Genomic DNA, 16813 nt, shown 5'->3' on the forward strand with positions numbered 1-16813 from the left:
GCTGTGTGACCCTGAGCAAATTGTTTTACTTCTCTGGGCCTTAATTCTTTCATCTGCAAAGTGAGGCTAATAATAGTTATGTACCTCTCAGAGAAAACTGAAGCAAGGCACTTATAACTTTACTGCCTAGCAGGTAATAAGTATTAAAAATATAATAATTCATAAAAGTGATTCCGGAATACCCTCTTTCCCTCTCTTTTCTCCCCCTCTACCATCTTGCCCTCTGTCTTCCTTTGTTTTCCTTGCAAAACCTAAAAGGATGGTATTTTCAAGAATCCCTATCTTCAGCAATGTTTTGTTTTTCTTCGTTTTGTTCCTGAGGACAGAGAATAAGTTGGGGAATCACCCTCCCTTGATCACAGAGGAAGCTATGACAAAAGGACTCCAAATCCTATTAATGATGGTTGGGCCATTTAAAGAAAAACCATGCAGTGAAATTGACTTCTGGGGGCAAGTACAGGTCTATGAATTTCAGCACATGTACAGATTCTTGTGACCACACTACAATAGGACACAGAACAGCCTTTTCACCCCCAAACCTTCCTTGCACTACCTTGATAGATACACGCTCCCACCACCCCAACCTCTGCTAACCACTGATCTGTCATCAATTATCATAGTTTTGTCTTTCTGAGACAGTCATGTAAGTGGAATCATAACCTGTGTAAGCTTGGTTACATGTAAACTATGCTTCTCTTATTGTCTTAATGCCATTGAGATTTATTCAAGTTGGTTTATGTATCAATAGTTAGTTCCTTTTGATTGCTGAGTAGTATTCCATGTTTAGACCCTTTGAAGAGAATATACAAGCATCCTTGGTGCCATTTCTTTTGTGAAGGTTGCCTTAGTGAAATTCAAAGCAATTGGTTCCAAGTAACAAATGATGTATTTTTAATTTCTTCAGCCATGCACTCAGTTCTTAACTAATTTTTCCCTAAGAGATAGTGACCCCCCCCCCCCAAAAAAAAAAATATAACCTAACGTATGTGCTTCCCCTGTTGCGAGATAATCATTGAGAGAGGGCTATATGTAGGCATCACTGGCATCCCGCCTCACATGGTCCTCCTGCCTCCAGCCAGGTTCCAGGCTGCCCACATGCTCTCACAGGCAACCATACCATGGATCTTGTGTGACAGCTTCCAAAGCCACTCTGTGCCTACCTCAAGTGGCCTTGGTTTCAGCTGATGCCCACCACTGCTCCCCATGAAGAGGACTGACTGTGTCTCTGGGGTTTTCTGTTGCCATGTTCACATCACCCTCCTTAACTTCACTCCTGTGAGCCCATTCATATCTGCAGCCACTCATTTCTTCCTCCCATCATTACCCCATTGCTCTCACTGAGAGAAGGCCCTCTCCTGAACAGAGGGTTTTTTCCCCCCCAGCTTTATTGAGATATAACTGACACATGATGACCTTGTGTAATAGTTTAAGGTGTACAATGTGTGGACTTGATGCACTTATATGTTGCAAAATAATTACTGCCATTGATGATTAACAACTCCATCACCTCATAAAATCACCACTTCTTTTTTTATGTTGAGAACATTTAAGTTATATTCTCCTTGAAACTTTCAAGTTTATAATAAGGTATTACTAGTTGTAATCACCATGCTATACACTAGACCCCACAGGACATATTTATCTTATAATTGGAACTTTGTACCCTTTATCCCCCCTTTTACCCCACACCCCAGCCCCTGGTAACCACCACTCTACTATCTTTATGAATTCAGCTTTTTTAGATTTCTCAGGTAAGTGATATCATATATAGTTATTTGTCCTTCTCTGTCTTAGTTCACTTAGCATAATGCCCTCAAGGTCCACATATGCTGTTGCAAATGGCAGGGTTTCTTTCTTTCCCATGGCTGAATAATATTCCATTGTATGTTTATATATGTCACACCTTCTTTATCTATTCATCCATTGACAAGACACTTAAGTCAACTCCATATCTTGCCTATTGCGAATAATGCTGCAGTGAACAAGAGTACAGATATCTCTGCCATATCCTGATTACAATTCCTTTGGATACATACCCAGAAGTGAGGTTGCTGGATCACATGATAGCTCTATTTTTAATTTTTTAAAAGGAATCTCCACGCTGTTCTCCATGGTGGCTATACCAATCTGCATTCCCATCAATCCTTGCTAACACTTAGCTCCTCTGACCAGAGCTGTAATTCTTTTATCAGAATCCAGAACAAGATGGCCTGGTTCTTGCAATGTCATAGTGCACTCTAATTATTAAGTCTTTGCTTTTTACTATCTCTGTCTCTGACTCTAAGAAGGATAAGAATAGCTCAAGTTGAGTCAGGGGAACATTTATAGAGTTGCCTCCAACACTGTCCTTCCTTCAACCAGGGTCTGCCTTAAAGCATTTTGTTTCTATCTTCCCAAAATTTAAATTTTCAGCTCACTGGGTATGGTGGATGGTCTCCGAAGGTGGCCACCATCAATGTCTCTCTCCATTGTATGTGCATGCTACTCCTTCCATCAAGATGTAAAGTCTAAGAACTACACTGGTGGTCCAGTGGTTAAGATTCCACTGTTCCAGTACCTCCATTGCTGCAGACATGGGTTCGATCCCTGGTTGGGGAATACTGATAAGATCCCACATGCTGCACATGGTGCAGCCAAAAAAAAAAAAAAGACAGAGTCTAGTTCCTCTTTCCTTGAATCAGGGCCAGCCCTGTGACTTGCTCTAATCATCAGAATGGTGTCACTCCAGTGACATCAGAAGTGTCACTCCAGTCCAGACTTTGAGGAGACATGAAAAAACTGAAACTCTCATGTTCTCTGAGGAAGGCAGCCACCACACAGTAAAGAAATGCATGGTCTTCTGAATGACATTTCATGTGGAGAGAAGCCACCCTGGAAGACCAGGGTGCCAGACATGTAAGTGAAATCTTCCCAAACCTTTCAACTCAGCCCAGCCACCATCTGAACACAGCACAGAGTGACCCAGCTGCCATTACTTGCCACCACCCAACCAAGCCCTGCCTGGATTCCTGACAGACAGAATAATGAGAAATAATAAGTCATTGCCATTCTGAGTCACTAAATTTTGAGGCAACTTGTTACCCAGCAATAGATAAGAAAAACATGGAAAGATAATCCTTCAGGTTTTCAAGAGGTGGCTTTGCCCTTTTCCTTGCTTCAGCATCTCAGCCCACAGCCAGACCTGTGTTTCAACTTGTCTTCATGCTTCCCAGAAGGGCTTGAGGATCTTTGTGCAAACAGAAGCCTTGGTCACTTCTGAAATATGCCTTGACATGCAAGCCCCCACATGTGACAGGAAAAGATGACTCCTTCTCGCTCCTCAGATTTCTTTTCTGTTATGAGAGAAGTTTTTAGGAAGTTAAAATGAGTTTGCTTTCCCTAATCAGTGAAACAATGTATGTGTGTGCTAAGTTGCTTCAGTCGTGTCTGACTCTGTGACCCTAGTTCACCAGGCTCCTCTGTCCATGGGATTCTCCAGGCAAGAATACTGGAGTGGGCTGCCATGCCCTTCTCCAGGGGATCTTCTCAACCCAGGGATTGAACCTGTGACTCTTACATCTTCTGCATTGGCGGGCAGGTTCTTCACCACTAGTGCCACCTGGGAAGCCCAGGAAATAATGTACAGAGGGAAATCAAATTGGCTCCAGACAACCTCCAGAGCAAAGAGCCCCCATGCAATTAACAATCATAGCAGATACATTTATTGTTAGCCATGTACCAGGCTCCAGGTTAAGTATGTTAGATGCAGTATCTCACTGAATCCTCAGAACAACATCGAGAGAAAGCTATTACTTTTGTCTCCATTATACAAATGAGAAAAGTGTGGCTTAGTAACACCGAGTAACTTTCCCAAAGTCACATAGCTATTAGTCCATCTTTTAACAAGATCAGACGTCTTCTGGGCTGTAGTAGCCATATACACATCACAGAGACACCTCAATTCAGTGCTTTCAGGCACAGAAAATGCCAAGGACAAGACCTCAGCACTCCCCGATCTTTTTCATTCCCTGGCATATGTAAAAAGGGACACTGTAAGTATGGCACGCTGGGATAATGGGTTGAGGTTGCTTCAAGTGGAGGTGACAAGCCTAGGGCACTCCAGCTGGGAAACTCAGTTAAACTTTTTGTAATCCAAAGTCATTTCATTTTCTCAAGTCTTTTTGTATCTCTTAGACTTCTGAGAGGGGATGAGAATTTTTTATAAAGTTTTTAAATATAACAATGTAGATAGGTTATTACCTCAGAGCCTTTGGAAGAGCAACCTTCAGTCTCTAGAAAGGGCCCAACCTGGGAGACATGAGTTCTTGAGATGTGACCCTTGACAGATGTGTAAGCTTGTTTCTCTCTGAAGAAAGGGGAGAACCATCTCACAGGATTATAAACTGAGCACAGTTGAGTGCAGAAGGCATGAGGACTGGCCCTTGTTCCCAGCAGAAAAATTCCGCTTTGGACACCACTGGAAAGAGAAGACAATTGTTTCCTTCAACAGGAACTCATCACAGAGGGTCGGTTCAGTTCAGTCGCTCAGTCGTGTCTGACTCTTTGCGACCCCATGAACCGCAGCACGCCAGGGCCCCCTGTCCATCACCAACTCCAGGATTCCACCCAAACCCATGTCCATCGAGTCGGTGATGCCATCCAACCATCTCATCTTCTGTCGTCCACTTCTCCTCCTGCCCTCAATCTTTCTCAGCATCAGGGTCTTTTCCAATGAGTCAGCTCTTCACATCAGGTGGCCAAAGTATTGGAGTTTCAGCTTCAACATCAGTCCTTCCAATGAACACCCAGGACTGATCTCCTTCAGAATGGACTGGTTGGATCTCCTCACAGTCCAAGGGACTCTCAAGAGTCTTCTCCAACACCACAGTTCAAAAGCACCAATTCTTCGGCACTCAGCTTTCTTTATAGTCCAACTCTCACATCCATACGTGACCACTATTAAAACTATAGCCTTGAGGTCACAGGAGGAGCCAAGATGGCGGAGGAGTAGGACGGGGAGACCACTTTCTCTCCTACAAATTCATCAAAAGAATAACTGAATGCAGAGCAAACCTCACAAAACAACTTCTGATCGCTAGCTGAGGTCATCAGGCGCCCAGAAAAGCAGACCATTGTCTTCGAAAGGAGGTAGGACAAAATATAAAAGATAAAAAGTGAGACAAAAGAGCTAAGGACGGAGACCCGTCCCGGGAAGGGAGTCTTAGGCGGCCTTGCTTGGGCTAGGGTCCGGGCCTGAGTGCCCTGAGGACAATCGGAGGGAGCTTCTGTGAGGTGCCAACTTGAACTGTGGGAGACCAAAAGAGAGAAAATTAACCGGCCGGAACACACTGCCGGCCGTTCGCAGAACAAAGGGACGGAGAAAGTCCCAAGAAGAGGTCGCAGGCTGCGGACCCGCCCACCCCGCCGGAGGCAGGAGGCAGGGGGGAGGGGAAGGTCGCGGCGAGACACAGGGCGCAGGCACCCGACCGGCGCGGGCGGAGACTGGGGCTGGGGACGCAGAGGGCGGAAGGCGCGCGCACCCGACTGGCGTCAGCGGAAACTGAGACTGGGTCCGCGGAAGGGAGTGAGTGCGTCACACCTGGGGATAGTGCGCCCATCAAGCCCTTCGCTGCCTGGACCGCTCTGACGGGGAAGGCACAGAGAGCAGGCGCAGCTTTTCCTTCCGCGCTTTTGTGTAACACCCGAGGGCTGGAACCTCGCGCAGCGCGGGGCGCGCTCCATATAGAACAGCCGGGAGCCTGAGCAGCGCAGACGGAGAAAGCAGCGCCAGCCCCTCCCGGCAGCACCAGCCCGCCCCCGCAGGGCCAGCCCCTCCCCGCAGCGTCAGCCCCGCCCCGCAGCGCCAGCCCATCCCCGCAGCGTCAGCCCCTCCCAGCAGCGCAACGGAACTAGCTACCTGAATAAGAGTCCACCTCCGCCCGCCTGTGTCAGGGCGGAAATGAGGCTCTGAAGAGACCGGCAAACAGAAGCCAAACAAACAAAGGGAACCGCTTCAGAAGGGACTGGTGCAACAGATTAAAATCCCTGTAGAAAACACCGACTTCACCGGAAGGGCCCTGTAGATATCGAGAAGTGTAAGCTGGAACGAGGAGCTATCTGAAACTGAGCAGAACCCACACTGACCGCAGCAGCTCCAGAGAAACTCCTAGATATATTTTTACTTTTTTTTTTCTAAGTAAGGAAAAAAAAAAAAAAATTTTTTTTTTCTTTTTATATTTTCTCTTTTTTATTTTTTCTCTTTTATTTTCCTTTAAAATTCCCTATTACTCCCCCATTACTCCTTAACTTTCATTTACATAGATTTTTACGATTTTTTTAATTAGGGGGAAAAAAAAATTTTTTTTTTTTCTTTCTTTCTTTTTTTTTTTGTTTGTTTTTTTTTTCTTTTTCTTTTTTTTCTTTTTTCTTCTTTTTTTTCCTTTCCATTTTCTCTTTTATTTTCTATTTTTCTTTTTCTCTTATTTCTTTTAAAGTCCTCTAGTACTCCTCTACTACTCTTCATTTTCATTTTCACTACACTATAACCTTACCAAAAAAAAAAAAAGAGAAGCCCTATCTTTAAACCGAAGATTATTCTCTCCCAATCTTGACTCTCTGTTTTCTACCTCAGAACACCTCTATTTCCTCCTTTCCCCTTCTCTTCCCAATCCAATTCTGTGAATCCTTGTAGGTGTCTGAGATACGGAGAACACTCTGGGAACAGACAGCTGCGTAGATCTGTCTCTCTCCTCTTGAGTCCCCCTTTTTCTCCTCCTGCTCATCTCTATCTCCCTCCTCCCTTTTCTCCTGTTCATGTAACTCTGTGAACCTCTCTGGGTGTCCCTAACAGGGGAGAATCTTTTCGCCATTAACCTAGAAGTTTTATTATCAGTGCTGTATAGTTGGAGAAGTCCTGAGACTACAGGAAGAATAAAACTGAAATCCAGAGGTAGGAAACTTAAGCCCAAAACCTGAGAACACCAGAAAACTCCTGACTACATGGAACTTTAAGCAATAAGTGACCGTCCAAAAGCCTCCATACCTACACTGAAACCAACCACCACCCAAGAGCCAGTAAGTTTTAGAGCAAGACATACCACGCAAATTCTCCAGCAACACAGGAACATAGCCCCGAATGTCAACATACAGGCTGCCCAAGGTGACACCTAACACATAGACCCATCTCAAAACTCATTACTGGGCACTCCATTGCTCTCCAAAAAGAAGAAATCAAGTTCCACGCACCAGTACACTGACGCAAGCTTCCCTAACCGGGAAACCTTGACAAGCCAATCGTCTAACCCCACCCACTGGGTAAATCCTCCACAATAAAAAGGAACCACAGACCTCCAGAATACAGAAAGCCCACTCCAGACACAGCAATCTAAACAAGATGAAAAGGCAAAGAAATACCCAACAGGTAAAGGAACATGAAAAATGCCCACCAAGTCAAACAAAAGAGGAGGAGATAGGGAATCTACCTGAAAAAGAATTTAGAATAATGATAATAAAAATGATCCAAAATCTTGAAAACAAAATGGAGTTACAGATAAATAGCCTGGAGACAAAGATTGAAAAGATACAAGAATTGTTTAATAAAGACCTAGAAGAAATAAAAAAGAGTCAATTAAAAATGAACAATGCAATGAATGAGATCAAAAACACTTTGGAGGGAACCAAGAGTAGAATAACGGAGGCAGAAGATAGGATAAGTGAGGTAGAAGATAAAATGGTGGAAATAAATGAAGCAGAGAGGAAAAAAGAAAAAAGGATCAAAAGAAATGAGGACAACCTCAGGGACCTCTGGGACACTGTGAAACGCCCCAACATTCGAATCATAGGAGTTCCAGAAGAAGAAGACAAAAAGAAAGGCCATGAGAAAATACTCGAGGAAATAATAGCTGAAAACTTCCCTAAAATGGGGAAGGAAATAGCCACTCAAGTCCAAGAAACCCAGAGAGTCCCAAACAGGATAAACCCAAGGCGAAACACCCCAAGACACATATTAATCAAACTAACAAAGATCAAACACAAAGAACAAATATTAAAAGCAGCAAGGGAAAAACAACAAATAACACACAAAGGGATTCCCATAAGGATAACAGCTGACCTATCAATAGAAACCCTCCAGGCCAGAAGGGAATGGCAGGACGTCCTGAAAGTAATGAAAGAGAATAACCTACAACCTAGATTACTGTATCCAGCAAGGATCTCATTCAGATATGAAGGAGAACTCAAAAGCTTTACAGATAAGCAAAAGCTGAGAGAATTCAGCACCACTAAACCAGCTCTTCAACAAATGCTAAAGGATCTTCTCTAGACAGGAAATGCAGAAAGGTTGTATAAACGTGAACCCAAAACAACAAAGTAAATGGCAATGGGACCACACCTATCAATAATTACCTTAAATGTAAATGGGTTGAATGCCCCAACCAAAAGACAAAGATTGGCTGAATGGATACAAAAACAAGACCCCCATATATGCTGTCTACAAGAGACCCACCTCAAAACAAGAGACACATACAGACTAAAAGTGAAGGGCTGGAAAAAAATATTTCATGCAAATGGAGACCAAAAGAAAGCAGGAGTCGCAATACTCATATCAGATAAAATAGACTTTCAAATAAAAGCTGTGAAAAGAGACAAAGAAGGACACTACATAATGATCAAAGGATCAATCCAAGAAGAAGATATAACAATTATAAATATATATGCACCCAACATAGGAGCACCGCAATATGTACGGCAAACACTAACGAGTATGAAAGAGGAAATTAATAGTAACACAATAATAGTGGGAGACTTTAATACCCCACTCACAACTATCGATAGATCAACTAAACAGAAAATTAACAAGGAAACACAAACTTTAAATGACACAATGGACCAGCTAGACCTAATTGATATCTATAGGACATTTCACCCCAAAACAAGCAACTTCACCTTTTTCTCAAGTGCACACGGAACCTTCTCCAGAATAGATCACATCCTGGGCCATAAATCTAGTCTTGGAAAATTCAAAAAAATTGAAATCATTCCAGTCATCTTTTCTGACCACAGTGCAGTAAGATAAGATCTCAATTACAGGAAAAAAATTGTTAAAAATTCAAACACCTGGAGGCTAAATAACACGCTTCTGAATAACCAACAAATCATAGAAGAAATCAAAAAAGAAATCAAAATATGTATAGAAATGAATGAAAATGAAAACACAACAACCCAAAACCTATGGGACACTGTAAAAGCAGTGCTAAGGGGAAGGTTCATAGCATTACAGGCTTACATCAAGAAACAAGAAAAAAGCCAAATAAATAACCTAACTCTACACCTAAAGCAATTAGAGAAGGAAGAAATGAAGAACCCCAGGGTTAGCAGAAGGAAAGAAATCTTAAAAATTAAGGCAGAAATAAATGCAATAGAAACTAAAGAGACCATAGCAAAAATCAACAAAGCTAAAAGCTGGTTTTTTGAAAAAATAAACAAAATTGACAAACCATTAGCAAGACTCATTAAGAAACAAAGAGAGAAGAACCAAATTAACAAAATTAGAAATGAAAATGGAGAGATCACAACAGACAACACTGAAATACAAAGGATCATAAGAGACTACTACCAGCAGCTCTATGCCAATAAAATGGACAACTTGGATGAAATGGACAAATTCTTAGAAAAGTATAACTTTCCAAAACTGAACCAGGAAGAAATAGAAGATCTTAACAGACCCATCACAGGCAAGGAAATCGAAACTGTAATCAAAAATCTTCCAGCAAACAAAAGCCCAGGACCAGATGGCTTCACAGCTGAATTCTACCAAAAATTTAGAGAAGAGCTAACACCTACCTTACTCAAACTCTTCCAGAAAATTGCAGAAGAAGGTAAACTTCCAAACTCATTCTATGAGGCCACCATCACCCTAATTCCAAAACCTGACAAAGATGCCACAAAAAAAGAAAACTACAGGCCAATATCACTGATGAACATAGATGCAAAAATCCTTAACAAAATTCTAGCAAACAGAATCCAACAACATATTAAAAAAATCATACACCACGACCAAGTGGGCTTTATCCCAGGAATGCAAGGATTCTTCAATATCCGCAAATCAATCAATGTAATACACCACATTAACAAATTGAAAGATAAAAACCATATGATTATCTCAATAGATGCAGAGAAAGCCTTTGACAAAATTCAACACTCATTTATGATTAAAACTCTCCAAAAAGCAGGAATAGAAGGAACATACCTCAACATAATAAAAGGTATATATGACAAACCCACAGCAAGCATCACCCTCAATGGTGAAAAATTGAAAGCATTTCCCCTGAAATCAGGAACAAGACAAGGGTGCCCACTCTCACCACTACTGTTCAACATAGTGTTGGAAGTTTTGGCCACAGCAATCAGAGCAGAAAAAGAAGTAAAAGGAATCCAGATAGGAAAAGAAGAAGTGAAACTCTCACTGTTTGCAGATGACATGATCCTCTATATAGAAAACCCTAAAGACTCTACCAGAAAATTACTAGAACTAATCAATGAATATAGTAAAGTTGCAGGATATAAAATTAACACACAGAAATCCCTTGCATTCCTATATACTAACAATGAAAAAACAGAAAGAGAAATTAAGGAAACAATACCATTCACCATTGCAACAAAAAGAATAAAATACTTAGGAGTATATCTACCTAAAGAAACAAAAGACCTATACATAGAAAACTATAAAACACTGATGAAAGAAATCAAAGAGGACACAAACAGATGGAGAAACATACCGTGTTCATGGATTGGAAGAATCAATATTGTCAAAATGGCTATTCTACCCAAAGCAATCTATAGATTCAATGCAATCCCTATCAAGCTACCAACGGTATTTTTCACAGAACTAGACCAAAGAATTTCACAATTTGTATGGAAATACAAAAAACCTCGAATAGCCAAAGTAATCTTGAGAAAGAAGAATGGAACTGGAGGAATCAACCTGCCTGACTTCAGACTCTACTACAAAGCCACAGTCATCAAGACAGTGTGGTACTGGCACAAAGACAGAAATATAGACCAATGGAACAGAATAGAAAGCCCAGAGATAAATCCACGAACCTATGGACACCTTATCTTTGACAAAGGAGGCAAGGATATACAATGGAAAAAAGACAACCTCTTTAACAAGTGGTGCTGGGAAAACTGGTCAACCACTTGCAAAAGAATGAAACTAGAACACTTTCTAACACCATACACAAAAATAAACTCAAAATGGATTAAAGATCTAAATGTAAGACCAGAAACTATAAAACTCCTAGAGGAGAACATAGGCAAAACACTCTCCGACATAAATCACAGCAAGATCCTCTATGACCCACCTCCCAGAATATTGGAAATAAAAGCAAAACTAAACAAATGGGATCTAATGAAACTTAAAAGCTTTTGCACTACAAAAGAAACTATAAGTAAGGTGAAAAGACAGCCATCAGATTGGGAGAAAATAATAGCAAATGAAGAAACAGACAAAGGATTAATCTCAAAAATATACAAGCAACTCCTGCAGCTCAATTCCAGAAAAATAAATGACCCAATCAAAAAATGGGCCAGAGAACTAAACAGACATTTCTCCAAAGAAGACATACAGATGGCTAACAAACACATGAAAAGGTGCTCAACATCACTCATTATCAGAGAAATGCAAATCAAAACCACAATGAGGTACCATTACACACCAGTCAGGATGGCTGCTATCCAAAAGTCTACAAGCAATAAATGCTGGAGAGGCTGTGGAGAAAAGGGAACCCTCTTACACTGTTGGTGGGAATGCAAACTAGTACAGCCACTATGGAAAACAGTGTGGAGATTCCTTAAAAAACTGGAAATAGAACTGCCATATGACCCAGCAATACCACTTCTGGGCATACACACTGAGGAAACCAGATCTGAAAGAGACACGTGCACCCCAATGTTCATCGCAGCACTGTTTATAATAGCCAGGACATGGAAGCAACCTAGATGCCCATCAGCAGATGAATGGATAAGGAAGCTGTGGTACATATACACCATGGAATTTTACTCAGCCGTCAAAAAGAATTCATTTGAACCAGTCCTAATGAGATGGATGAAACTGGAGCCCCTTATACAGAGTGAAGTAAGCCAGAAAGATAAAGAACATTACAGCATACTAACACATATATATGGAATTTAGAAAGATGGTAACGATAACCCTATATGCAAAACAGAAAAAGAGACACAGAAATACAGAACAGACTTTTGAACTCTGTGGGAGAAGGTGAGGGTGGGATGTTTCAAAAGAACAGCATGTATACTATCTATGGTGAAACAGATCACCAGCCCAGGTGGGATGCATGAGACAAGTGCTCCGGCCTGGTGCACTGGGAAGACCCAGAGGAATCAGGTGGAGAGGGAGATGGGAGGGGGGATCGGGATGGGGAATAAGTGTAAATCTATGGCTGATTCATATCAATGTATGACAAAACCCACTGAAATGTTGTGAAGTAATTAGCCTCCAACTAATAAAAAAATTAAAAAAAAAAAAAAAAACTATAGCCTTGACTAGACAGACCTTTGTTGGCAAAATAATGTCTCTGCTTTTTAATATGCTATCTAGGTTGGTCATAACTTTCCTTCCAAGGAGTAAGTGTCTTTTAATTTCATGGCTGCAATCACCATCTGCAGTGATTTTGGAGCCCAGAAAAATAAAGTCTGACACTGTTTCCCCATCTATTTCCCATGAAGTGATGGGACCAGATGCCATGATCTTAGTTTTCTGAATGTTGAGCTTTAAGCCAATTTTTTCACTCTCCTCTTTCACTTTCATCAAGAGGCTTTTTAGTTCCTCTTCACTTTCTGCCATAAGGGTGGTGTCATCTGCATATCTGAGGTTATTGATATTTCTCCTGGCAATCTTGATTCCAGTTTGTGCTTCTTCCAGCCCAGTGTTTCTCATGATGTACTCTGCATATAAGTTAAATAAGCAGGGTGACAATATACAGCCTTGATGTACTCCTTTTCCTATTTGGAACCAGTCTGTTGTTCCATGTCCAGTTCTAACTGTTGCTTCCTGACCTGCATACAGATTTCTCAAGAGGCAGCTCAGGGGGTCTGGTATTCCCATCTCTTTCAGAATTTTCCACAGTTTATTGTGATCCACACAGTCGAAGGCTTTGCCATAGTCAATAAAACAGAAATAGATATTTTTCTGGAACTCTCTTGCTTTTTCGATGATCCAGCAGATGTTGGCAATTTGAGCTCTGGTTCCTCTGCCTTTTCTAAAACCAGCTTGAACATCTGGAAGTTCACGGTTCACATATTGCTGAAGACTGGCTTGGAGAATTTTAAGCATTACTTTACTAGCGTAAGGTATCAAGGAGGGTATCTTCTAGAAATTAATGAGACTGGGTGGTACCTTCCAGATGCACTGGGATTTATTCAGTCTTCTCCTGGCATCTAATTTCATTTTCTTTTTAGTTTTATTGAGATGTAATTCACATACCACACAATTCACTCATTTAAAGTACACAATTCAGTGGTTTCTGACATACTCACAGAGTTGTACAATCATGATCTAATTTTAAAATATTTCCATCACTCCATAAAGAAACCCCGTACCAATTAGCAGTCACTCTTGCTCCTCCCAACACCCACGTCCCAAGCCTCTAAGTTAATCTACTTTATGTCTCCACAGATTTGCCTATTATGGACATTTCACATAAATGGAATCATACAACTTTGCATTTTGTGACTAGCTTCTTTCAATTAGCATAGTGTTTGCAAGGTTCACCCATGTTGCAGAAACCTGTATGCAGGTCAGGAAGCAACAGTTAGAACTGGACATGGAACAACAGACTGGTTCCAAATAGGAAAAGGAGTGTGTCAAGGCTCTGTATTGTCACCCTGCTTATTTAACTTATATGCAGAGTACATCATGAGAAACACTGGGCTGGAAGAAGCACAAACTGGAATCAAGATTGCCGGGAGAAATATCAATAACCTCAGATATGCAGATGACACCACCCTTATGGCAGAAAGTGAGGAGGAACTAAAAAGCCTCTTGATGAAAGTGAAAGAGGAGAGTGAAAAAATTGGCTTAGAGCTTAACATTCAGAAAACTAAGATCATGGCATCTGGTCCCATCACCTCATGGGAAACAGATGGGGCGACAGTAGAAACAGTGTCAGACTTTATTTTTGGGGGCCCCAAAATCACTGCGGATGGTGACTGCAGCCATGAAATTAAAAGACACTTACTCCTTGGAAGGAAAGTTATTATTAACCTAGATAGCATATTAAAAAGCAGAGACATCACTTTGCCAACAAAGGTCTGTCTGGTCAAGGCTATGGTTTTTCCAGTGGTCATGTATGGATGCGAGAGTTGGACTGTGAAGAAAGCTGAGCACCGAAAAATTGATGCTTTTGAACTGTGGTGTTGGAGAAGACTCTTGAGAGTCCTCTGGACTGCAAGGAGATCCAACCAGTCCATCCTAAAGGAGATCAGTTCATTGGAAGGACTGATGCTGAAGCTGAAACTCCAATACTTTGGCCACCTCATGCGAAGGGTTGACTCATTGGAAAAGACCCTGATGCTGGGAGGGATTGGGGGCAGGAGAAGGGGACGACAGACGATGAGATGGCTGGATGGCATCACCGACTCGATGGGCATGAGTTTGAGTAAACTCTGGGAGATGGTGATGGACAGGGAGGCCTGGCGTGCTGCAATTCATGGGGTTGCAAAGAGTCGGACACGACTGAGCGACTGAACTGAACTGATGTCATTTCCCTTGGGTATATACAAAGGAGTAGAATCACTGATTCATGTGGTAACTCCACGTTTAACATTTTGGAAAACTTCTGAACTGTTTTCCAAAACAGCTGCAATGTTTGACATACCCACCAGCAGTATATCAAAGTTCCAAGCTCCTCAAGCAGTGGTTTCTAACATAGCCAATTATTTACAGGGGCCCAGACCAGAAAGATGAAATCAACAGCATAGCTAAGATGAAGAAACAGATAAGAATGTTTATTTACGCACATGCCTAAAGGTTGGAGGTTGAGCCTTGAAAGACAGGTTGGCCCCCTTGGCAAATCTTATCACTCCAATTCAAGAATTTTAAAGATTCAGGGTAACAGGAAGGTGCAAACGTCAGAAAAACATATTTTCAAAGTGATTAACCATTTCTCAGCCAGCATATGTTACATGTGTTTGTAAATGTGGGCTAATGTCTATAAACAGGAAACTTATAGGGAAAAAAACTTATTTAGTTTGATTAAAAACTAGATTCCTGTGGATAGTCACAGGTGCCCAAAATGAAATCTCTCCATACGTCTCCAGAAACCATACAGATCAATAAGGAGAAGAAATTAAACCACCCATAACCCAACCTTGACAGAATGAGATGGAATTTTTGATATATAAAAGGTGCTCAAAGTTTGTTGAACCAATGAATTAAGTAAGAAAATGTGACTGAAATCCAGATTAAGGCCCTAAACAACAGTGCTAGGAGCCAACACATGAGACCCTACCCATGACAAGGTCGTGAGGGAGAAAATCTGATGGGCAAGGCGGATCAGGTTTTCAGGGGTTTCGAAAAGGCCAGCTCATGAGATCCCACCCATGACAAGGTCATGAGGAGAAAACCTGACAGGCAAGGCAGATCAGGTTTTCAGGGATTCCGAGAAGCTGCCCCCGGCGCTCACCTTAAAGATGATATCTTTCTGATGCTTGCTTCAATAGACTACTCCCTAATTTCTGTGACACAGGCAGAAGGCCTTCCCCGATCTCTTTCCAAATAAGAATCAATTTAGAACTTTAATCAATAAGTTTCCCAGGTGGTGGTATTTTATGAGATTATCCAGTGTGAAAGGAGTGTTTTAATTTAAACTCCTTTGCTGGTATTTTAGTTTGTTTGGCAAATGCATCTATGCCCTTAGTACTAGTATGCATGACTGCTTATAATACCCTAATCATAAAACAGCATAAAGAACCTGATCATATAAAGGCCCTAATAGACATAGAGCCCTTCGGGGAGTAAGGAAGCCCTATTGGAAAACATAAGAAAAATTATTCTAAAAGTGGTAATTGGGTTAACATTTGCTTGCTGTGTTTTTGCTCTTAATGTGCTAAGGTTGTGTTATGGAAACCATTGTTAATATAGTTATAGCTCTAGAAAAATAAGAGCTTAGCCCTAGTGTGGTACCAATGAGACGGTTGTTAATTGTCACCCAGGAGTGCTAGGCAGAGGTTGCCTCACCAAAGTCGCAGAGTCAGTGTGGGGTAAACTTCTTAGATAAACTCAACTGACAACTTCTGCAGAAGAATTAATTTTTATGTTAACAAGGTTATACTTCTGTTGTGACATGCTGTACTGTTGCCCTATGAGACTGTTAACTTTTCTGTTAAGATCACCACAGAAACAGAAAATAGGTTTACATTCACCTGACTTGCATAAAATGTTAATAGGCCCCAAGGCCAGAAGATAATGTACAAGACCCTCATAAACAAAGAAGTATGCAGAAAACACCCTGGTTTCGTGAAGGACAAGCTGATGTAATGTTAAACTTTCCTCCCCTCAGAAATGTACTAACTTAGGGTATAAAAGCTAAGGTAAAAAATAAAGCATGGCCAGACCCTGCCAGACTCTGCCAGACTGCTGCACCTGCCGTCTGGTCACTCTCTCTTTCTCTCTCTCTCTCTCTCCCTTGCAGACTTGGCCCTATCAAGGCTGGTCTCACGTATCCTCTCTCTCTCGCCGACGCCGTTCATCCCGAGGGTATCCGCTGGATCCTGCCGAGGCTGGACCCCGGCACAACAGTACCCACCAGCACCCGGCAAG

Source organism: Cervus elaphus, chromosome 5 (assembly GCF_910594005.1).
Source record: "Cervus elaphus chromosome 5, mCerEla1.1, whole genome shotgun sequence".
Taxonomy (NCBI): domain Eukaryota; kingdom Metazoa; phylum Chordata; class Mammalia; order Artiodactyla; family Cervidae; genus Cervus; species Cervus elaphus.